Source organism: Sesamum indicum, unplaced genomic scaffold (genome assembly GCF_000512975.1).
Source record: "Sesamum indicum cultivar Zhongzhi No. 13 unplaced genomic scaffold, S_indicum_v1.0 scaffold00106, whole genome shotgun sequence".
Taxonomy (NCBI): Eukaryota; Viridiplantae; Streptophyta; class Magnoliopsida; order Lamiales; family Pedaliaceae; genus Sesamum; species Sesamum indicum.
The window spans coordinates 420605-446797 of NW_011628043.1; the positions used below are offsets into that span (position 1 = coordinate 420605).

Below are 26193 nucleotides of genomic sequence, written 5' to 3' on the forward strand. Positions count from 1 at the left end.
GTCTTAAACTTGATATATAATATTATAATAATCAACTAAAATTTCTATTTAGATTTGATGTAGATGTCTAAGAATCCACTCACTGCAATTCTTGAGACTAATAAATTTAACGGAACGAACTATAATGATTAGCTGCGAAATCTTAGATTGTCCTAGACTCTGCGAACTACACCTATATTTTTGGATATGTCTCTTCCTCGGGCCTTGCAGGAAGGGTCCACATGCGAAGAACATTTGACGTTCGAGAAGTGGCATGAGGATATTCGGAAGGTTCACGGTATTGTACTGGCGTTAATGACCAATGACATCCAGAAACAGTATGATAGGCATGATGATGTCCAATCGATAATGCTCCGCATGAGCCAGGTTTATGTGGTTCCGGACCGGCATATTAGATATGTTGTCATAAAAGTATTTTTCGGTGCCAAGATAATTGAAGGGTCTTCTGTACAGGAGCATGGGGTTAAGATGACATCCCTTGTGGAGAAGCTCAATGACCTCATGCTGATCTTGAAAAAGAGAAGTACATTGATGTGATCCTTCAGTCTCTCCTCCCTCCTTTGACCCGTTTATCATGAACTATAACATGAATGGGCTTGACAAAGACCTTCATGAGTTGATAAATATGTTGGTCCAGTACGAGTCAATGATTGAAAAGTCTGCGCTGTCCGTATAGGTAGGGGAGGAACCGACCTCAGAAGCGAAAGGTAAAGGGGCCGGACGTTGAAAGAAAAGGGTAAGACAAAATCAACTATTGGAAGCGCTCAGAGCGTTACTGTTGCCCATCTGGGCATGGGCAAAGGGAAAAGGAAGGCGGTTCGACAATCATAGACTCCAAAAGATGTTTGCATTGACTAAAGGCTTGATCGCACTAGGTTACATAATCATGTAATATTTCAACATGAATATTATTAGCTAAGTTTATTTAGCCTTAGTGCTTTTGCAGTAATGGCCTAGCCATTCCTTAGCTTTAAGACTATTTGTCTTGTCTTACTATTCCTTTTTATTTCTGCAAATCATTTGCAGAAATTGGCTTTGAGAGCAAGCGCCCAACAATTGGGAATATGAATAGTAATCATGTTTGCTCAACAAATGCCATGGTTTGGGCGAAAGGGAATTCATGATACTCCCTCTTTAATGACCTTTGGCAATTTATGGCAAACATCATAAGTAAATTTTTACTAACTTTGCTTCATCCTTCTTTCTCATTTGGAATCCGGCACACTTGCCTTTCGCTCTTCAGGTCAAATCCTCCAAATCCAATACCGATGGTGTAGATTCTTCAATCGTTATCTCGTATTGGTCCAACTATTTTATCAACTCATGAAATAGTCTTTTCAAGTTCATTTAGACTTTATGATGAATAGGTCGAAGGAGGAATGAAGCGACCTGATGAATTACGACAATATACATCTTCTTTAAAGATCAACATTGGGGCATTAGAGCTTCTCCATAGGGGATTCCATCTTAGCCCAATGTTTGCGTACAGACGACCTTCAGTCAACTAGACTTCAAAATATGCTTTCGTCGCGGCATATCCAATATGTCGGTTCGGTGCCGCATAAATTGGATTTATGTGGAGCATTATTTAGCCATTGTTGTCTAACCTGTCATACTGCTCACTGATGATAGAAGTCGGTATGACACTGCGGACCTTACGATTGTTCTTATGCCGCAAAATTGAACGTCCAAAATTCCTTAAGCAAGGACTCCTTTCGCAAGTCTGATTGAAGTGGCTTTTGCATGACGTAATCCTAGGTTTGAAAATCGAGGATAATGCTTTGATTTTTGCAGTCAATTTTAATCGATAGTGTCTTATTAAATAAATCTCAAAATAAAAAAAAATTAAAAAACGGTAACTTATACATTCATTCTAAACGTAAAGCAGAAACAGAAAGTAGATTTCGTCTTTCCCTTTATGTCCATCACGGTGTTGAATATATTATCAAGCACATTTTTCTCAATCTCATGACATCAACGCTGTGTTCGATAAGATGCGTTGCCCAGTATGGAAGATCACAGAAGCTGCTTTTTTCGTCCACTTGTGGGCACTAACATAGCTGGGAGGGAGTGTCAACGGCTATTCAACTCCAGGACTGATGTTTGCAACCCAATCGTGGATCTTCTCTCCTGTCAGAATCAAGCGCACAACTTTATATTCCACATGATTCTTTGTTAAGGTTTTCTTTTTCCTTTGGTAGGGATGATCCTTATGGAGAAACGGTCTGTAGCAGTCAAAATAGCATGTCTTCTTACCGTGCTATAGATGGAGTGACCGTATAGCATCCATATAAACTGAACACCCTATAATACTGACGATACTCCATCCAGACAGCATCCCATAGGTCGGTAGGTCATTCACAGTCCACATCAACGCCGCCCACATAATGAATTCCTTGTCCGTGGCATTTTCGTATGTTGGAACACCCACATGCCACAATTATAACAGCTCTTCAACCAGACGCTTTGGATTAGAAGGGCCAAGGACCACCATCGTAATAAACATGTACTCGGAACTTATGCGCATACCCAGGGGAAGATTGTGTGATGTAGGTATAAGGAGCCAATATGAATAATTACGACCGTACTGCCCGTGCGGTGCAAACTTATTTGTGTAAAGGCCTAGCCGAACATTACGTGAGTCTTTAGAAAAATTGAGATACGTCCGGTCAAACTGCTTTCAAGCCTCTGTATCAAAAGGATGACACATAGATCAATCCTCCATCTAATGTGTGGCATGCGACATCATGTGCTCTGCAGTTGCTCTTGAGGCATACAACCTCTGCGGACTGGGAGTAAGTGATAGGTACCTAAGAACGATATACAGTGACTTCTTGCCGCCGATGTCTCGCTCCCATGTCGGCATGTACCTAGTGTCTCCACAAAACTTCTAGCATTCGTCGTCGCTCTAGTACAACATGCAGCGATTCTCACACGCCTCAATCTTTTCAATATGTAAACCCAAATCCTTTATCAACTTTTTCGTACTGTAGTAATCTCTAGGCACGATGTGACCGGAGGGCAATATTTTATTAGCCCACTAGAATAATCTCTAGGCACGATGTGACCGGAGGGCAATATTTTATTAGCCCACTAGAATATTCGATCCTATGATTGCTCAAAAATATGACTGTCTGTCTTGATATTCACCAACTCAGCACCAGATGCAAATTCAGATTGGGTACAAACGTTACATAACGGGTGGTCGGTAGCATACACTACATCATAAAATCGATTTGCCAATCCAGACACATAATCTTAGGGGCCACCATTGTAATAATATGAACTAGGATCAGCATCAGTAGGACAGAACCTCGTACCATCATCAGGCACACCATCAAGAGAAGAAACCAATACCGCGGCCCGACTGCATCAAAAACCACTTCTGTGCTCAATCCGTCTGTTGTTCCATCACCCCAGTGTGAATAATTACCTACTCATGAGCAGCTGGGATTTGCTTCATCAGCACTAGAGGGGGAACCACAGCATCAAAGTACTCCTGCACCCTCTTCTCGTCATGCGAAGTCCAATTATCACATTCTGGCATAAACCCTCACATACACAAGTGATAACTGACATCGTTGGGTCTTCTGGACTTTGTATTTTTGCACTTCCGGCAAGGACACCTGGTTTTGTCTCCATCCATATGTCCAATCCATATGTCCATGCAGACACTTGGCCCATTTTTTGAAAGTCTTAACCCCATCCTCAAGCTCATGTATAAGACCAGCCCTCCTTAGGTGGTTCTTATCATACATGCATCTCCTCAATTATTGTAACAAAATGATATATCACTGCATATTCACACGTAGATATATATTAGAAGTATTTGATACCAATTTGTTATATATGACCTGTAGGAATTCATGGGTAGTGATCCAATCCAAACCAAATCTATTTTTTCTAATGGATAGGCCTAGTTTAAATAATATGCATCTAGTTTTTTAAAATTCATGAGTCCAATTTTAAGGAATAAGAATTTGCCAGTAGTCAGTCTGTTGGTCAACATGATAAGTTACATTGTTAATTATTTGGTGCCATGCACATTTTATCTTTGCAAAATGTTCCAAAAAAAAAAAGAATGAATGTCAATAAATCTTATATCATAGATGTTCTTGAAGAGTTGGAATGCAGCCGATGATATTGTTTTGAATATCTTCGTTATATGTTCTTTTGCAGTATTTAATGAAACAATAAATAGGAGCAAATGCTATTTTAATTTTAAAATCATGTAGTATTTAATGAAACAATAAGTGAAAAATGGTTGTTTTGATGTTAAAATCGACAAGTAATTCTGTATTTAATGAAACAATAAGTGGGAGCAAAATACTATTTTAATATTAAAACCTTAGTTATTATGCAGTATTTAATGAAACAATTAATGTGAGAAAATATTATTTTAATGTTAAAACCTTACTTATAATTCAGTGTTTAATGAAACTGTTTTGTAGTACATGGAGGAACAAGTAATTCCATGGAAAGTCAACCAGTGGAGGATGCTCAATCAGTTAAGATTACGTGGAAGATTAAAGACTTTTCAAGGTTCAGTATGATGTAACTCTATTCCAGCACATGTGAACTTGGTAATGATACATGGTAATTTTCTACCTGCTATATGAATTGAGACATTAATATATAGTTTATGGTGTGTACAAGTTTCGACACTTGTAATAGTATTGGAAATTAATATTTCGCTTTATACATGCAGGAGGCTGCTCATTTTTCTAAGGGGGAACAATGTTGATTTTCTATCTATGTATATGGGATTTATTGACTCAGCTAATTTACCATATGGTTGGAGCAGATATGCACACTTCAGTTTGATTGTTTTTAATCAATTTCATAGCAGCAATTCAATTAGAAAAGGTACTCAAGTACAATTGTAATGTCTGAATGCTTCCATAAAGTTGGTCAGATGAGAAGCAATTATCATCCTTTGCAACATATTGATTTTGCAATTCATTATATGGGCTGGAATCTCATCTTTACCCTCATTGATGAAATGCTGAATGTCTAATCATAAGAATTTTCTTTTCATATGTATAGATGAAATTAAGCTTATATGTCGAGCATGTACCCTTTATATATACTAAGATTTTGTTTTATTTTTGTGGATCTCATAGTATATGTATAATTCTCTAACACGCATTTGTTCTTCCTTCTTCATGTTTTTCCTTTGGATGCTCTACTTTTTGACCATGCAGAAACAAAACACCAACTTAATGTCGGGAAAGTGATTGGGGTTTCACATCCTTTATGCCACTTAACGACCTTTATGATACAAGCCGAGGTTTTATAGTCAATGAAATCTGTGTGATTGAAGCTGATATTGCTGTCTGCCGAGCTACGGATCAATATTTATTTAATTCTAAAAGGGAAACTAGTTATGTTGGACTTAAGAACCAAGGAGCCACCTGTTATATGAACTCTCTTCTCCATATGTTGTTCCACATTCCCTATTTCAGAAAGGTTAAGGATCTCATTCCAAAGACTATCTGGTTGTATATCATGATCTGGTTTCATGTATGTTTGTTTCTTAGGGAAGTGATGATATCTTTGATTCTTATTCAGGTTGTATACCACATGACAACTAGTGTTAATCATGAGCCATCGACAAGTATATCTATGGCCCTACAGAGAAGAGGGCGCAAAAAGAGAAAGAACTAAAGAAGAAAAAAAAAGCAGAAGCTAATATATACATGATTGTAAAGGTAAATTATATTGACAGTTGTTCTACATAGTAACAGTTTTACTATTTCATCATTTTAGGCAGATTTTTAATTAGAGAACGATGGTAATGTCTTTAGGTTGTGACTGATGAAGATTTTGCAAGCCAGATTGGAAAGGATATATGTTTTGATTTAGTGGATCATGCGAAAGTTAGAAGTTTTTGTGTTCAGAAGCTTAAACTATTTCAAACATCGAAGGTATATAAGGATTTCCAATTGATTAAAGTTAGGTTCTCATAATCTTAACAAAAAGTTAAAAGTTTTTGTGTTCAGAAACTTAAACTATTTCACACTTTTAAGGTATATAAGTATTTTCAATTGATTAAAGTTAGGTTCTCATAATCTTAACAGTTGTTGCGTACTATTATACAGATTGAATTTTCTATAGTTTTTATTCCATAACAACATATACATCTTAATATAAAGATTACATGATTAATTTCATCTAAGGAAGGATTTTATACACATGTCATGTATACTTGTATGTAATAGAATTTGTAACTAACAACTGCACTAGAAAATTTAATCTCCCTCTATCTCAGAGAAGAACCAATACCAAAAATCAACCTTATTTGTTCACTAAGCTATCAAATGGAACTTTTCTTATAGTAAAATCTACTTGGTTATGTATGTAATTGTATTTTTTCCCCTATCCACATGATTAGCCTGTGTCCAATATCATTTACTCTTATGGGAGTACACTTTTGTTCTTCTTGTGAAGCATGTTCTTTTTTAGTAATTTTAACCATTTAAAGTTTTAGCTGTTGTTGTAGCTATTCTTGTTGTTACTTGTACTATGTCGGGAAAATAGCATGTTTCGTCCAGTACGTCAGTACTTTTAACCATTTAGTACTATTCATTAAATATCCATAATATAATTAAAGTTGTACTATGTCACTTGTACTATGTTGGGAAAATAATTTTTTTTGTATCTTAATTTAGGGTCTTACTACTTTTTGTCGCATTGTTTATAGAATTCTCACTTTTGTCCCTGTAACTTATGAAAAGTAACACTTTTGGTCTCATTACACCGTTCTGTTAGATATTTTAATGAAAACACATGGTCGTTGAGCCTTTACACTTTTAGTCCCTTGGTTACATGACTCTCACTTTAATCTGAACTTAAAAATACCGCACTTTTATTCCCATGCACTTAAAAATCATGTAGTTTTTTTCGTCGTGTTTGTTGCTTCTCAGGAGATAAAGTTTGAGTCCACAGTCGTGTGCGTACATTGACACTGGACTTACATTTATATTTAACCAGATATATGAAAATCACAAGCACAAGTATCTTGTCAGGACAAAGATTGTATTTTGATAACTTTCTGGTTTCTTTTATTGCAGCTAGAGAATGGGGACGTTTTCTGGTATCAAAAGTCACTGCCTGCTCAAACAAGGAAGCTATTTCGTTGCCCGGATATTCCATCTTTCCTTGAATATCATCATAGCCTTCAAGTACATTTTCATAAATATTGTGTTCATATTAATTAGTAATATTTATCTGCATGCATTTGTATCTTAGATAGAATCACTATGTTGTAGTTACAAGATATATGTTTCACATGTCATATTTCATTCTTATGTTGATCGTGTTGCTGGATTGTGGGAATATCTTTTCCTAAAGTATCAAACATAATCCATATTGGTCTAACCTGGACCTTTTCGGCATATAGTTCATTTCGATAGCTCATTAATGTTTTTTTGAAATTGCCTCTTTCACAACTAGCAGTTCTTCATATTTGAGCTTTTATTTAATGTAAACACATCACTCAGAAGATGTCCAACATATTTTAAATATGTTGGGTGTTTCCTAGTTATTCTTTGACCTTGAACCAAAAATCTTTTCAATGAGGTTTCATTTGATGAAACTGAAAACCATGTACAAATTTCAACTTTCTTGCAATTTTTTGGTTATTCGAATTTAGAGAAATACGAAACCTCTCGTACTTTTCTCCCTCCGTACCTAGACATGGATGAGCATGCAAGTCAAGCTGACTTCTTTCTCAAATTCTCTTCTATAGGTTCCCTTTGTAGTGTAATATCAATAGTTATTTATAATTTTAGACATCATATAGTAGCTTTGCATTTTACTGAAAACCATATCTCTAGCTGTCTCGAGTTTACGCTTATCCAATATCTCGCAACTAGAAAATGAATCGTTATGTTTTTACTTGAATTTTATACTTAAAAATTGCAATAAAAGGGCTAGCATAGATGAAACTCGTATTTTCCACTTTTAGTTTTAGAACCATTATTTTGGGGTCACTGAAAGGAAATAGATGTTATAAATGGGGTACATTGAGTAACTAATAGTGTCCAGGTATGCACACGCACATACACACTATGATAATGGGAATCAAGACCAGGTGCAAGAGAGAGAGCAAAAATTTTAATGAGTCGTGGAAGAGAATATGATGAGATCACTCAATAATATTATACTCCGATATGATTCATTGTTTCTTAGAGGTGACAATCTATAAATTTTATATTTTGTATATTTTTAAGCAAATAATAGCATCAAATACCAAAATACTTCAATAGGTAAAACCTTTTGTAGTGAAACAAATAATACAGGCTAGGAAAGTAATTAAATATGCTTTGTTCAGGCAATTAACGTATACAATAGTCAATATGAGGCACAACATCGACTATATGACAAAAAGGGACCATTTCAAGGAGGAGAAATGCAAAGAGAGAAAATAAAAGAGAATTCGAAGAGCAATAAAGCACGCAAACATAGGAATCACACTAAGATAACGAGAAACAAGGAGCAAGAGAGGGAGAAATAGAAAGTGCGAGGAATTTCAAAGAATCGTGGAAGATAATTTGATGAGATCTGTTGGGGATTTATCCACAAAGTGATGAACCCAAATGAAACAATAACTATGGAGATAATTGTGGATTTGAAAACCCTTATACAATAATTTCAGATCAATGAATAAAGAAAGAATAACAGAAAAATAGCAATATGGAAAGCAGTAAAGTAACTGGCTCAGGAGTCAGATCCGACAACCGAATGCCCACCGGCTGGCAACCCGCATGGTTGCAAAACATCCACAAAGCCACCAAGAGACAAAGACCCACAAAGAGACCACTTAGGCTTCGTTTAGAGTCACTCAAAATTCCACTAAGAAGTTTCTTTCACACTCAGCAAATACTCTCACAAAGTATTTCACGAATAGGGGTTTTAATTTTGTTGTTGTTCTATCTCTTCAAAACCATAAAAGACCAATATATATATATACAAATAGAACACAGAGAACATAGATAGAAAGAGGTGAGATGATGAGAGATTTCCAAGAGCATTGGAAGCTTGAGAGGAACAATACTAGAGATAGAAAGGAGGGAGAGGAAGAGGCATCGGCTGAATAGTGGAAGAATAGGGTTAAGTAGTGATTTAGGGTTAACTAGAAGAAGGGTCGAGTCAGGTAATGGGCTGGGCAGCAAGTGGCGGGGGGGGCATGGGCCAAGAAATCCAACAACATCATTGGATAATATAACATTATACTCCAGAATGAGTCATGCTTTCTTGGAGAGACAATGTACATGTTTTATATTTTCTATAATTTTAAGCGAATAATTACATCAGATATCAAAATACTTCAATAGGTAAAACTTTTTTATGAAACAAATAATATGGGCAAGGAAAGTAATTTAACTACGCTATCTTTAGCTAGCTTATATAATAGTCAATATGCAACACATCACGGAGTATGTGATAAAAGGGACTTATCTTGAAATACGTAGAGAAAAATAAAAGATAAGTTCAAGAGCAAGCAAGACGCAAATGTCTAATATGGCAATGTAATAAATGGGTTTTTCATCTTAAGAGATTTCCAGCATAGGGTGCTTGCAATAGCAAGCTCCAATTCTTTTTCCCTGTAACTACCTTCTTGTTAAAGCAATGATGTGATGCTTCTAACTTTTATCTAATATATCCTGACTTTTTTGGTTTGTTGTTCTGCAGGTTATCCACTTTCGCTCCTTGGAAATGCCTGAAAATGATGAATTTTGTTTACCTTTGTGAGTTCAATAGAAGACAAACTTTTAATTCTAGAATGTGATTTCCTATGTTATGATTGGTAATATTGATCCGCTTAACCCCGCTATTCAAATTTCATTAATTGTGAAGGTCAAAGCTTGATTCATATGATGAAGTTGTTAAGAGAGTAGCGAACCAACTCGGAGTCGATGATCCGTCCAAACTACGGCTTACGTCACATAATATCTACTCTCAGCGACCAAAAGCTCATCCTATAAGATATCGAGGAGTAGAAAACTTGTTAGAGATGCTACTGCATTACGACCAAGCACGCATTCATACAACTCTAAGTTGGGGTTCATTTGATGAGGGTGTGAAATTAACAAAGCATTACTTTCTTGTTCAGCTTTCTGATATTCTGTACTTTGAAGTAGTGGATATACCTCTGCCAGAGTTGCAGGAGTTGAGAATCCTCAAACTAGCTTTCAGCTATGCGTTAAACTCTGAAGTGAGTATTGATTCGTAATTGGACTTTATGCTCCTATACAAGTGCATACATATGCAAGACTTGCAAATTTACTATATATTTAGCAAATATTAAATATCTTATTTGTTTTCCATATATAGCCGGAAACTCACATTATTAGGCTGCCAAAAGAAAGCATTGCGTGTGATGTGCTTGAGCATCTCAAGGAGAAGGTAATATAGCTAACAAGTTATTATCGGGAGTGTGCGTGTGTGGTGTTCCTAGAATTCTAAGATTTGTGTCATAGCATGGGGTTATATGATTTTTAACTGTTGCAATGTTTACATTAAACAGGTGAAACTTTCTCGTCCAAATGCTAGCTCAGGTTGCTGGAAGTATTCTCGCACAAGATCTATAAGGTCTTGAATTATTGCATCTTCTTTTTGTTTCATTCATTAGTTTCCTAATATTAATATCAAAATAATATTCTTCTAAACTTTTACTTAATAATCCAACTTAAATAGTTAAGTTCAATTTATTTTACGCTGAAAAATCTTGTATGGGTTGACTACACACAAATTGCACGCGTCAGAGATATGCACTCTAACTTGGAAGTTCAGTCTGAGTACTTCCTAGGTTTTTGTATTTTGCCCATGTGGTCTTCACTTAGTAAATTGTATATTGTGTTTCCAAATGGATGTTAGAAATTCCTTATGTCTAGCCTTCTATGCTTATTTTTTTAAGTTGCTGAAACGGCTACATGGTTGTTAAAATACACACGGCCTTAACAATTTTGTAATGGATGGAACGTGCTGACGTTATTGATTGGGTAATTAAAATGTATTTATTTTGTAATGGCAAGAACCATTACAGAAGCCGTTACAAGTTTTCATTTGCCAAAAACCGTTATAATTTATTGACCGATGCTGATTTGCTATGGTTTTTATAATCGCTAGTGTTTTTTTTTTTTTTTGTATTGGCTTTTTGGTTAAATAAGGATCTGTTACAATGGTAGTGAGAAAACCCCCAGAAATTTATAGAAGAAGATAGCATTAACAAGCCATAACATTAGAGACGGATTTTTGTAATGACCATTACAAAGTCCATTACAAAATAACGGCTTCATTTTCTAATGGCTAGTCTTCAAGGTTATATTAAGAGTTCCAAGTATATGATCAAGTTGTTTTCATTTCATTCCATTTATTGTAGAAATTCTTATTAACCACACACTCTCTACGCTCTAATTTTCATGCATATAAACTTGATTAGCTTGTAGATTATTACTCAAATTTTGGAGTGTCAACTAGTACAGATCATCTCTTAAGTTGGTTGCCCGATAACAACGGCTAATTTAATACTTTATTGTGTTTAATTATATTAATTGTAGATTATGTGTTTCGGCCACTCCTTCACACAATATATAGGCACCTATGTGGGAGAGCCATGGTTTATCTGCCGTGGAAAGTTTCTCCTGGATGTCAAGCCATAGAATGAAGTTATGTCTCGAAATCTTGAAGGAACTCAAAAGTAGTGAAGGCTAGCCTACCTTGGGTCCTGATGGGCCCAAATATCGAGTAGACTCTACAATAGGTAGACCATCCTTATAATGCCATATAATGGGATCATTCCCTCCATAGATCGTGTGTAGCGCCTGTAGGATTTTCAAATACTCAATGTAACGCGCATTAATGGGCCAGTGCCATTGCCCATCCTGAATAATGTGACTGAGTTTCTCTAAAATGGAAATCAGTGAATTAAAGGGCCACGCTCATGCCACGGATCCTGCCAAAGATATACAGAAGACCCATCTTCAAACTGATATTCCACCGTCAGCCTCAATAAGGAGTGTAGTTGAAGGAGCTTCCTCTATCCCCACGAACCCCCATGGTCTAATACTTTCCAAATGGATGTCTCTCTTAATCATCCCTGGTAAAGCCATTCCAAACAAATGGACGTCTTATCACGCCGGATCACATCGCAAAGCTTTTTGCAAATTAATGCGCGGTTCAAGATAGCAATGTCACATAAGCCCTGACCCCCTTCCTCAATCGGCCTACATACATCACGCCATGCTACCTTGGCATAACCACTGTTCGTCGTACCTTTCCACAAAAAGGCTCTCAGTCACTTCACAATCTCACGGATAACTCCCTTCGGTAGAAAAAATGCTGAAGCCTAATATACTCCCAATGCGATGAGGACAGATTTGATGATCTAGATGCGTCCTGCATAAGCCAGCCATATCTTCCCATCCCTTAATACGCTGATCAGTCTTTATTAACATCTGTTGGCAATCAGCTAGGGATAATCTAGAAAATAGGAGTGGAAGTCCCAAATACCGCATCTGGAGGTGCCCCTCCTGAAATTCGAGTACTGAAAGCAACTGGTCGCGTATCCCATGGGCCGATCGGGAGATAATCAGGTGGCTCTTATGCATGTTAACCCGGAGACTTGACATGGAGGCAAACATATCTAACCCCCACTTAAAGACACCGATAGAGTCCATGTCAGCCTTGCAGAACAATAGCAAATCATCTGCAAGTCCGAGTTGGAAAAGATGCGTGGGTGCACGCTTCCAATGGAAGAAAAATTGCATGTCCTATTTAATAATCTGTAGGAACAGTAAATGCAAGACCTCCATCACTAGGACAAATAAGTATGGGGACATAGGATCCCCCTGCCGAAGTTCTTTCGATCCAACAAAGAAGCTATGCGGTTTCCCATTAAGTCCAACGGAAAATGAAGGTGTAGTGACACATTCTTCAATCCACTGGATGAATGCTGCTGGAAAACCAAATAACTCAAGAACAACTAACAGAAAATCCCATTCCACAATGTCATAGGCTTTTCTAATGTCCACTTTGAGGGAGCATCGCGGTGGAAGATGCTACTGATTGTAGCTTGTAAACAGTTCCTGTGCTAAAAGTACATTGTCTCCAATACTATGACCAGAAACAAATACAATTTGGTAGGGGCTAATTAATTTATCTAGTACAAAACTCAATCTCTGCACTACAATCTTAGCAATGACTTTATACAACACATTACAACAAGAGATAGGTCTAAAGTCTACAACCAGCGTAGGAGAATGTACCTTAGGAATAAGAGTTAGAAACGTGGGACTGACTTGTTTTAGCAGTTTCCCCATTCTAAAGAAATCTAAGATTTCCTTTGTGACTTCTGTGCCCATAATCGGCCATCCTGATTCATAGAATCCCGTCAAATAGCCGTCAGGTCCAGCAGCATATGGCCTGCTCAACATCAACAACGGTGACTAGTTGAAGGAGTGCTAAGGTCTCCTCCTCATTAAGCACATACCTCGCCCATGGCCTTAAAAACTGGATATCAATCACTTGCCTACGTTGAACTCCTCCTAATAGAGACTGATAGAAGGAGACGAATTCATTAATGACCGCCTCTGGCTCTGAATAGGTGGTCCCATGCTTATCATTAATTCAGGATTCATTAGGACAAACGACAAACGACAAACGGAAAAGGCAAAAGCCATCTATTAGGCATATAGGAAATGAGAGGGTACATGCCTTTAGTTTAGTTGGAGGGATTGCGATTTTTCCCAAAAGGGCGTAATAAAGGGGAAACCCCCCTGTAACCCCCCTTCCCCACTTGCCAGTCTTTTGCGCCTTCCAACTAGGAAGAAGCTCTCTCCTTCCATTTAGCTCCTCTCTTTAGGAGAGAAGCACCTTCACCTCAGCTATGCCAGTTCCCCTAACGCTTTTGGGCTAACGGGAAACCAGCTAGTTGTCGGGAAAGGCACTTTCCTCCCTTGCCAATAGCCTGTTCCTACTTTCCAACTAGAAAATCAATCACCTGCCCTAGAATTCCAAAAGTTCAGCTTTCCTAAACAAGCCAGCTCCTTTCAAATTTTCTTTGTTTTCTCAAGCCCCATCCTGGAGGTGAACCAGAGTAGAGAGAAGCTCGCATCCCTGTTGTTTAGGCTGGGGATGCTAGATTTGGATGTTGGTTAGAGAGCTCATAGAGTCCTCGTACTATCTTCTAGCTCTGTAGTTATCTATAGGGCTGTCGAGAGCACTATGATAGTCTAGAGAAAGTTGTTTAAGAAGGAACTCAATAGCTCTAAACTCTCCAAGTCCGGACTCTAGCATCTCTAGCTCAGAACTCCTGCAGGATCCGACGTGATGTACGCCTTTGAGCAATCTTACGAAAGAAGACCCGAGAGCATTGATCCCCTCCTTTCATTCATTGCATCTTATCCCTCTACTATAACATGATTTCTTCAAGTTTAACCGCCTTTGCATACTCCAACCGACAACAATGCTCCAATTGTAGGAGGAGGTCATTCTGTCTATCCAAGCTAACCAGGAACTGCACCATCTCAAGAAATTCATTGGCGAGTTGAACATTTAATGAGCGATCCCCCTTATTCCTCCTTTGTTGCAGGAATACAGTTTGCAAAGCCTTGAGTTTACGAGTGACCACCGATAATTTCATGCTGCCATACTTTCTGTAAACTGGGAATAAAATTCGGTGAAAGTGTAAAGTCTTCCATAGCCAACCTCATGTCACCTGTGGTACCACACACCTCGCTAAGATCACCTACAGCGTTAAAATCCCCACCTACTAACCACAACACCTCCACACATTGGCCAGCAAGTATACCAAAAGAACACCACAATTCCCGACGCTCTGCAACCTCATTAGCCCCATAAGTTACAGTAATAAACGCAATCTTATGCATTGCTCTAATATTCACACGGAAATAAATAAATTGGGAGCCTAGATCATGCACAGTAACATCTAAATCATCATCCCATTTAATCCAAATACGATTACCAGTAGTAATTGAATCCACAAACCAATTCCACTCAGGTAAAACCTATAACTGAATATGAGTGATATTATTTATATGAACACGGGTTTTTAAGAGGCCAAGGAATTGTAACCTAAAATCAGCCACAAGATCTTTCAGACCTAGCTGATGATCTCTCTTGTTTCCACGTACATTCCAGAATGCAACGTTCAACATGGATCATCACTAGTGGAGCTGCTTGTATTAGGACCTCGAGGATTGTCATTTGTTTAATCATCAAGGAGATTAAGAGCACCAAAAGTGTTATGATTGACTATTTCCTTAACCTTACCCCCGCTATCATAATCAACCCACGAGGTAGGTGTCTCATGAGCAACCGTAGGTTGTGGGATATCGCCCTCCCTACTCGCCAAAGTAGGAACAATCGTTGGTTGTGTAGTTGTAGTGGGTTTATAAACATAAACTGAGACCGGAGGCTTTGCAGGTTTGGAGGATTTGTTCAACGTGCATTACTTCGATGGGTGGCCGAGGCTCATACAAGTAGTGCATTTAGGTGGCAACCATTCAAATTCTACATCCACCTTACACGGCGGCTCCCCTCCATCTTCATCCGGGGTCATAATAATAATGTGTTTCAAAAGTTTGAAACTAATATCAAGAATGACGTATACATGAGCAAAATTCAGTCTCGTGCATGCTCTAGTGATCACATCAGGATACAACGGTTTCCCAATTCCACTCGCCACAGTGCTTAGGCCCCCTGTCGTCCAAATCTCAATAGGTAAATTGTGGAGTTTAATCCAAACTAGGAATTGCGTATGTTTGAGCTTCCTCATCACCGTTCCAGTTTCCCATTTCTAAAGCACAGTCAATTGCCCTTGGAACAATCAAGGAGCTCCTTCAATCACCTCCTCCATATCAACAGCGGATTTGAACTGGAAAGCGAAAAAACCATTTCTATTGGTAGTAACTTCCTTGAGAGTCGGCCAAATCAATGTAATATATTCCTTCAAATCAATGTAATATTCCAGAAAATACCCAGCAACCGTCGCCTTCCACCGTTGAGACCCATCATGAATCACCTCCAATGTGGGGCGTACAATCACCTCACCATTTTGCATTGTAGGAGTAATATACAACAATATTTTACGTGATGAATTATTAAATGCATGTGAAATCTTATCAATAACAATGGGAATTTCAGAACAACTATGTAACGGGATATTGCCAACAAATAATCCAGTGGGAGAGGAATGCACCTGTTGAGTCACGGGTGAAGGTTCAGCCATGGTTGACGTCGAACCCGTCGTCACATGCATAGCCTCATCACACCTTAATGCCGACTGTCCAATCGAGTTCAGATCCATCGAGATAGTCATTGGACTCCTTACTTCCTGCACAGCCTTCATCGCCGAAAAATCTGCCATCCTTTGATCTGATTGCACAACCCTAGAGAAACTAGGGTTTGACTGGTTCACGGGAGCCACCACCGTGAAAGCCAGCATCATTGCTGCTGTTGCTGTTGTTCCAATGGCCGGCGTGAGCAGTCGCCGGAAAGCCATACAAAAGCCTCTCGTAAATGGGTGATCGTCAACGGAAGGGAAGTTCGTCGAAGGTTTTGCAGCCGAACACCAAACTTTGCCTCCCATTTTTCCTTCAATTTTTTCAACGCAGACATGGAATCATGATCCCCGACATCGATCAGCTTGTGTGCTAGTTGTAGGAATTTGTTGATGCTGAATACAAATCCGCTCCGTTTCAACACCATTTCGCTCATTCCCGTCCATCTCCTATCGTGCGCCGTCAAACCATAGGTGCAGGCGCCCATGGAAGTTCAGGCCATCAACCGCGTCCTCCACACCATCACCAAGAACAGCTGTGGCTAGGGGTGTCCATTTCGGTTAACCAAACCGAACCGAATCGAGAATTCGGTCCGGCATTTTGAAAAACCGAAAACCGAACCGAATGTCTTTGGTTCGGTTCGGTTTTCTCGGTTTTAAAACCAAAAAAAACCATTTTTTTTAAGCACAAGTTTACTTACGCATTTCATCAAACACCTTCAAAGCAATATTGTAAGTTAAATTTTTTTCATTTTCTTGTAAGAGTCTAAGATACCAAAGTAACCAAACCAGAAATCTTACCTGTCGTGACTCATGTGAGATTGGTTTTGCACTTTTTCTGACTCAATTCGTATATGGTCGCCGCCGGAGCCGGTGCCAAGGTGAATTTCTGTTTCAGTTTTTCGTTCTCAGTGAATCGCGAGTCGCGGCAGTCGCCGGTGCAATGCTCTGAGTTTTCCTGTCGTTGTCGTCTCTTTTCTTTCTTCCTCTTTTCTGTTGTTCTCTTCTCTCTATCTGTAAGAGTCGTCAGACTCGTGACTTCTTCACTCTTCAGAGTTCAGTACTTCAGTATTCTACTCTTCTCTTTTCATCGAAAAAACATCACACATATGCGCAACATGCGATGTTCTCCAGGCCTAAAATCAATAAAAAGACGATCATATATGGCACAGTACTAATTTCGCAAAGTTGATATGGTAAGGTGACACAAAAAGAAAATTTCAATAGCGAAGTGTAAAAATGGGCGTAGTTCGGATAGCAAAATATAATTTACCCTAAGCTTTTTATATTGTAATAATAACAAAAAAAATTCATCAAACTCTTAGAATTTAAAATTATACAAATAGATAATTTTGTTTTGGGGGGATATAAATTATAGAAGGTTAAAACTGAAATACTAACAAAATTGTGAGTGTGTTATTGTTTTTTGGACGATATTTGAAGAACTTATAAGATATTTTAAAAACAAGATAGGTGAAGTTAACCTTTTCTTAAAGAGCTTATAAGATCCAAAATATCTTACTTAGGATCTCATGAGCTCTTAAAAAAAAAAATTACTAAATGGTTCTCAAGAGCTTATATGGTTCTAAACATCTTATAAAATGATTCGATCATGTGCTTATAAGCTTAGCGAAACATCTTGTTATTCTTTTTCTATATATTTCACATTAGTAAAATTTTTTGTTCGTGTAGGAAAGGTTGAAGAGGGAGAAAAAAGAGAAAGAACTAAAGAAGAAAAAAAAAAGCAGAAGTTGATATGTACATGATTGTAAAGGTAAATTATACTGACAATTCTTCTACATAGTAACAGTTTTACTATTTCATTGTCTCCATTTTAAGCAGATTTTTAATCAGAGAACGATGGTGATGTCTTTAGGTTGTGACTGATGAAGATTTTGCAAGGCAGATTGGAAAGGATATATGTTTTGATTTAGTGGATCATGCCAAAGTTAGAAGTTTTTGTGTTCAGAAGCTTATGCCATTTTACACTTTTATGCTATATAAGTATTTCCAATTGATTGAAGTTAGATTCTCATAATCTTAACAGTTGTTGTGTCCTTTTATACAGATTGAACTTTCTATTGCAATTCATGTTGTAGTTTTTATTCCGTAGCATACAAACACACCTTAATTAAAAGATTACGTGATTAATTTCATCTAAGGAAGGATTTTATACACATGTCGTGTATACTTGAATGTAATAGAATTTGTAACTAACAACTGCACTAGGAAATTTAATCTCCCCTATCTCAGAGAAGAACCAATAATAAAAATCAACCTTATTAGTTCACTAGCTATCGATTGGAACTTTTCTTATTGTAAAATCTGCTTGTGTAGGTATGTAATTGTATTTTTTTTCCCCTCTGCACATGATAAGCCTGTGTCTAATATCATTTACTCTTACAGGAGTACACTTTTGTTCTTCTTGTGAAGCATGTTCTTTTTTAGTAATTTTAACCATTTAACGTTTTAGTTGTTGTTGTTGTTATTCTTCTGTTACTTGTATTGTGTCGGGAAAATAGCATGTTTCATCGAATATGTTAGTAATTTTAACCATTTAGCATTCTACTATTCCTCAAATGTCCAAGATGTGATTAAAGGTGTAGTTCTTTTGACTCTTTTGTCACTTGTACTATGTTGGAATAATATTTTTCGTATCGTAATTTAGGGTCTTTCTATTTTTTGTCCCGTTGGTTATGGAATTCTCACCTTTGTCCCTGTAACTTATGAAAAGTAATACTTTTGGTCTCATTACACCTTTCTGTTAAATATTTTAACGAAAATACTTGGTCGTTGGGCCTTTACACTTTTGGTCCCTTGGTTACATGACTCTTACTTTAGTCGGAACTTAAAAATACAGCACGTTTGTTTCCATGCACTAAACTATCACGTAGTTTAATATCTAATTGAAAGGTGTCATGAGACAAAAAGTGCCAAGTTTTGAAAGTTGGCAATCAAAAGTAGACGGCTTTTATTTTATGGGAAGAAAAATATTATTTTTCGATACTTGTACTATGTTCGTATTAGCTAAAATTGAAGATGATTGACAGGAAAAGATTGCTAGAGAATTTCTTGCACCAGTGTACTTCCAGCGTTTTTGGCTATGGGGAAAGCGCCGAAATAAAACTCATCATTGTAATCGGCCATTAACACTCCTAGAGGAGTCCTACACCGTAAACATCTTAAGCTTCTTTATTATTTTTTTTTATCACTTTTGCCACATCATTATGCGGTTTTTCCTAGTTGTGTCCACATTGGATTTTCTACTCCAGTTGCATCTTTTATTTAGTTTCACATATATATTTTGACGTGTATAAAATGTTTCCCTTAGATAAAATTATAACATAATCTTTATACACGTGATCTGTATGTGTGAAACAAAATAGAAGATGCAACAAGAATTATAATAGAAAATGTATTTCGAGTTGTGTTGGATAATATATAACATTGACTTCTTGTTTTCTATTTTCGTTTGGGTAATTGTAAGGGTATGAGTTCGGAAAAATTTTAAGATTCAAGCTCAAATTCGGGCTCGACATAACTTGAAAAGGAAAAATTAAGTTCGAACTCAAGGTTATTCATTAAGAAAATTTAAAATTTTGATTGGGAAGATAACATTAAAACATTAATGTATTTAAGGATATTTATTAAACATATTACACAAAGAAAAAGAAAGATTTACCTTATGTTTAATCATAAAAGTATTTTTATATATATACATTTTTTTAATCAAAACTAGTTAATTAATTATGAAGGTATAATGACAATTAATATGAAATTGAATGTATAATAATATTTAAATATTTTTACTAATAGATTATTACAAAATATAAAATTTTAAAAACTTCTTACTTATGCTAATTCTACAAAATAGATTAGTTTAGTTAGCAAAGATGTGTAAAGATACAAATTAAATTATGTAAATATTTATACATAACTTGCTAACTTACATATTTTATTAATAAAGCATAAAACATATAAAAATATTCAGTATTTCTTGGAATTTTTCATCACTATAAAGAAGATTATCTTATAAACGTTTTTTGTTCTGAATTAATTATATAACAAACTTTTTTAATAATATATATATGTAATTGAAAAGAAAATCTTCTAAAAATAAAACCAAACTGATTATGAAATGATTAAGATACTGCTCTAGCAATTTAAATTATTATTTTGTTAATTATGTAAAATAAAATAGAAGAACAAGTAGTATTATATTTCAATGTATACAACAACATAAAAAATACTAAATCATTTATTAATCATTACTTTAGTAAATACATAAGTTAAATTATCATATTATTTTATAGAATTCAAAAAATAAGATATTCATTGAACACAATTCTAATATATTTTACATTATAGTATTAAATATGTATTTATTTAGGGATAATTAGACCGCCTTTTCTTTAAATTTGGTATAATTATACATAGATTTGAAAAATTACATCTAGTACTTCTGATTTTATTTTCATATAACAAATAGTTCTCCCCGTTAGTCAAAATTCACCAAATGTGCTGATATTAGCAAAAAAAGATTGAATGAAACTCCATATTTACAAACATGAACAAATCAAAACAAACATTGTCCATCTTTTGGCCCATCTCGAAGATGAAGCAAAATTGAAACCAAATATTATGAACAAATAAGTTGATTGCTATATTATGAGCCCTTACCCTTACCTGGAAAAAGAAAACTTAATATGGTATGCTATAAAACACAAGACGTACCTTAGTTGCTCTAAAAACAAAAATAAGGCATGCAACGAACTGAGTTTACAAATTCATGACATATATTTGTTTTATATCTGCAGTTCCAGTGATATGTTTGTGTTTTCTATAAAAATAGTTCTAACTAAGATCTGCAATGACCTCTTCTTTTCAGTATCGCACCTCACATAACAAACCTTTGAGGATATAAAATTAGGAGTGTGGCCGCCAGTGGGGTCCTTATATAGCCAGATCGTGAAAAATCATAACTAACACATTGGGAAAATTGCAAGCAACCCATTGTGACATCGCAAATGAGCAAATTACCCCCTTATGAAAAAATAAAGAGCGATGTGACTTGCCATAATTTTGGTAGTACACCTGTTTGTGTCTTTTGTTGTAAGGGAGTAGTTCTCCTTGTTTATGGCTTTGTTAGAAATTCTAGAGAGGTAGCACTCCCTATTGTAACTATTTTGTGCATTTTAATATAGAAGGACTGGGGACTACAAAAAGCTTCCCCCACCTCTAGGTGGTTTTTGTTAAACAAAAAAATAGCAATTTACCTCCGTGTAATTTTTAAAATACAACAATTACCTCCCTATGTTTTTCAAAATAAAGCAATTTACCTCCCTATATAAGGAGGTAAATTGCTTCATTTTAAAAAGTATAGGGGGATAAATTGTTATATTTTTTTTATAGAGGGTAATGTGCTCATTTTAAATATCACAGGGGGTAAATTGCCTTCACCCGTATAACATTTGTCAAAGTTGAGAGTGTAATATACATATCTGTACATATATTGGAGAGCTTCTCTTGATGTAGGGTTTCATGTCGATTCACATGTAATCCACTAGGTTATTGTGGGTGTTCTAGATTTGTGCCGTGGATGACCAATCAACTGTTTTAGGACAGTGAGGATCATATTCTAGATTCGTTGTATGAGTTGTATATAGTACTTGTAATTGTTAATTATACTTGGGTTCATGTATATTACTGTTGGGAGATTGTCTATTTTATTAATTGTATATATAGAAATATATATAGATAGATAGATAGATAAAGAGATAGATTGAAGAGTTATTGAAATTGTTTCTGCTATTCTGCAGTAATTTTTTTTTATTATATTCTTTTAGTCTTGGCCATTGTGCAGTTCTATCACTATGTTTTGAAGCCTTTAATTACATTAGAAAACTGTGGTGGATTAATCAATATAACATTGCATGAAAATATTTTATGCTAGGCTATTAGGACATTATGATGTCATATTTTAAGGTTAGTAGGACTAAAATTTTCATATGTATAAGAACATGTGAAAGGACAAAGTAACAAATAAAAGTGCATAATTACCTTATCCCCTGATATTTAATGTCAATATAAATGTTCATTTAGCTTTTGTGATATATGTGTGTTTTTATAAAATGTTAAGTTTGAGGAATTAGATTTATTGAAAGAGATATGTACAGTAGGGGTTTTTTAGTAAGTTTATTTATTTATTTTTTTTGGGTAAATATAAGTTTCATCAATAAAAAGATACATGCGTACAGTACATAGTCAAATATCGATTTCTCCCATGACAGGCCATGGGATATACCACAGTCTATATAATGCAGAAGTACTAACAGAGTGTGATAAATTAGCACTATTGATTTCTGTCTAACATCATCCACTATGATGGCAGTGATGGTGCTCGGTGGTCGATCAACATGCGCAAAGCGGCGCAAGTTCCGTTCTCTCCAGATATGATAGACACATGCAGCATGTAGTGCACGGTAGGATAAATTGACGGTATGTTTCCCTCTCCACTTCCTAGTAGCCCACTCCACATCTATGGTCCAGCCTCGGTTCGACCATGTGAATCGAACATCTTGTCCCACAATTATGAGGCATCGTCTGGCAAAAAAAATCGAAAAAATAAGTGTGTATGTGTTTCTATTGCTCCTTTATCACAAGGAACACGGGTGCCAAGATAAGACAACTACGGTTTATCTATCGTGGATAGTTTTCCTAATAGAGCGAGCCACACTATGAATGTATGTCTATGAATCTTTAGGGAGCCTGAAAGTAGTGAAGTCCTGCCTACCATGGGTCCCGACGGGTGAAATATACGATATAGCGATGCAATAGTGAGACATCCATTCGTATCTTGCCAATGAACACGATCATCATCTCCATGGATTATGGGCAAATTCTGTACAATCTCCAAACATGTTCGTGATGAAGGCTAGTGCCAATGTCCATCTAGACCCTATTAAGTTTCTTCGAGAGTTCAAGAACAGTGAGTTGCGGGCCACGTGGGAACCTTTGAATAAGTGATCTGAGGGGGTGCCACGGGTCCTACCACAAATAGAAGGTAGCTCCATCACCCACTTGGTAATCCACCAATGGTCGAATAACGGTGCGTAGGCGAAGGAGTTTTCTCCAACCCCACGAACCTCCATGCTGAGGAATTGTCCAAATGGACCTATCATGCAAGCACCCATGGTACAACTACTCCACCCCTATGGATGTTCTATCACAATGAATCACATCACATAATTTCTTAGCCATTAAGGCACAGTTAAGAATAGCAGTGTCTCGTAAGCCCTGTCCTCCCTCTACAGCTGGCTTACATACATCTCTCCATGCTACCTTTGCATAGCCCCCACTAGTAGCACCTTTCCATAAGAAGGAACACAATCTCTTCTCGATCTCCCTCATAAGACGTATAGGCAGAATGAACGTGGAAACCTAATATATACTCAAAGCCAAGAGAACGGATTTAAAAATCTGAATCTGTCCCGCAAAAGAAAATGTCGTACCCTCCCAACCATGGATGCGACTGTCAATTTTTTCCAATAGAGGTTGGCAATCCGCTATTGATAGTCTGAAAGAGATTAGAGGAAGCCCCAGGTATCGCATCGGTAAATGCCCCTCCTGAAACCTGAGCGATGCTAATAACTGGTCTCTCATCTCGTTTGCCGCTCGTGATAAAATGAGATGGCTCTTTTGCACATTAAGCCGAAGTCCAGATAACTCAGCAAATCGATCTAGACCCCGTTTAACACCCCAATGGAGTCCATATCAGCTTTATGGAATAGTAGTAAATCATCGGCAAATCGAAGCTGAAATAATTTAGATGGTCCACATTTCCAATGAAAGGAGTATAGCATGTCCAGATCAATCAATTGAAGTAAGAGTAAATGAAGTACCTCCATCACTAAGACAAATAGGTCCGGTGACAATGGATCTCCCTATCGTAACCCTCATGACCCTGGGAAGAAACCGTGTGGTATCCCATTTAGACCAACCGAGAATGAGGGTGATGTGATACACTCCTCCACCCATCGAATGAACTATGCAGTGAACCCAAATAGGTGCAGAACTAGTAGGAGGACATTCCATTCTATCGTGTCGTAGGTTTTCTGAATGTCCACTTTAAGTGCACATCGTGGGGGAAGCCGTGCTTCATTATAACCTGTAAAGTGTTTCTGTGCTAACATAATATTGTGGCCTATACTACGACCGGAACTAAAGCCGCTTGACAGGGGCTTATCAATTTATCCAAAGTCAAACTCAATATCTGAATAAGAACTTTCGCAATGATCTTATAGAGGACATTACAGCAAGAAATAGGGCGAAAATCTATGACCATCATAGGGGAGTGTACCTTAGGGATTAATGCTAGAAGCGTGGTGTTGATTTGCTTTAGCATCCTACCTGATGCAAAGAAGTCCAGAATAGCTGACGTGACTTCTGTTCCCACAATCCGCCAGGCTGCTTTATAAAACCCGAGAGAATATCCGTCAGGTCCCGGTGCCTTGTCGTCTGTGATGTAAAAAATGGCCTGCTTGACTTCATCGGTCGTAACTGGTTTGAGGATAAGTTGGGTGTCCTCCTCAGTCAGCACATGTCTCGTTCATGGTCTCAAGTACCCAATATTGATTGCCTGTTGTCTTCGTACCCCTCCTAATAGAGCCTGGTAAAAGGAGATAAACTTATAAATAACCGCTCCTAGCTCTACATAGCTGTTCCCTTGCTCATCATTGATCTGCAAGATCCTTCGAGCAGTTCTTCTTTGGGATATTTTGCGAAAGAAGACATTCGAGCATTGGTCCCCTCCTTTCATCCACTACATCATTGCCCGTTGTTGTAGCATGATTTGCTCGAGCTTCATTGCCTTCAAGTATACCATCCGACAGTAGTGTTCCAGTAAGAGTAATAGTTCGTCTTGTCGATCTATACTCAGTAATGTTTGGGATGTTTGAAGAAAACCTTTTGCTAGTTGAACATTGCGCGAAATGTCACCCTTATTTCTCCTCTGCTGCCTAAAGACAGGCTTTAAAGCCTTCAGCTTCTGTGTAACAGCATACATATGCACACCTACAATAGCATGTTGCCATACATTCTGAACACTAGGGATAAAATCCGGTAAGAGTGTAAGGTAGTTATCAAATCTAAACAACCCCCACTTGACCTTAAAGCCAATTACACATGTTTTTAAATTAATCTGATTATGAGCAACCTTCGATACCGGCTGGATCTTATGGGTCTAGTTTTGTTTCCGCAAATGTCCTGCGGTCCAACCGTACATTACATCTTTCTTTGATCGCTCCAAGCAGATGATGGTATCTAAGATTTTTTCTTAGATCTATGATGAGATCTCAGGACTTTTACCTTGTGCAAAGCACAATTGTCATCCTCCAAGGTGACTGCTGGCGCGGTTAAGCTAGGTAGCCCATCCAACAACTGAGTGTTGTTTTGTGGTCCTAACCATTTTCCAATATAACTTTAAAATTTCCATACATTCAATTTTCTATGCTAAGATTCTTGTGGTTTTCCGTGTGGAACCTTTCCAATGTCACCATATTATCATAAATCTTGAATGTACGTTTGTTTTGAGATTAAATATTATTCATATTATCGCTATAGCCATCCAAAATCAACTCCCAATTAATGTAGGGCTCTTCTTCAATCCTTATTCAGGTATTAAAGATAGCCCCTCAACAGTTTTTTATTGTCTTGTCGGTGCATACTCGATATCCATTGTTATACTAATAAAGCATATGAAACATCGGCTTCAATGCATCAAACAACATTCCATGCTGCTCAGAGCAAAGACGTACGAGATGTGAAATATCTAAGCGCCTCATCAGTCTACCATGACAGAATCTTTATATCTAAAACATGTGGAACAC

At 37.0% G+C, this 26193-nt stretch overlaps 1 pseudogene; it reads left to right on the plus strand.

Annotated features, from left to right (window-relative positions):
• Positions 1–186: 186 nt before the first annotated feature.
• On the plus strand, positions 187–11666 carry LOC105178816 (annotated as a pseudogene).
• Positions 11667–26193: the final 14527 nt, after the last annotated feature.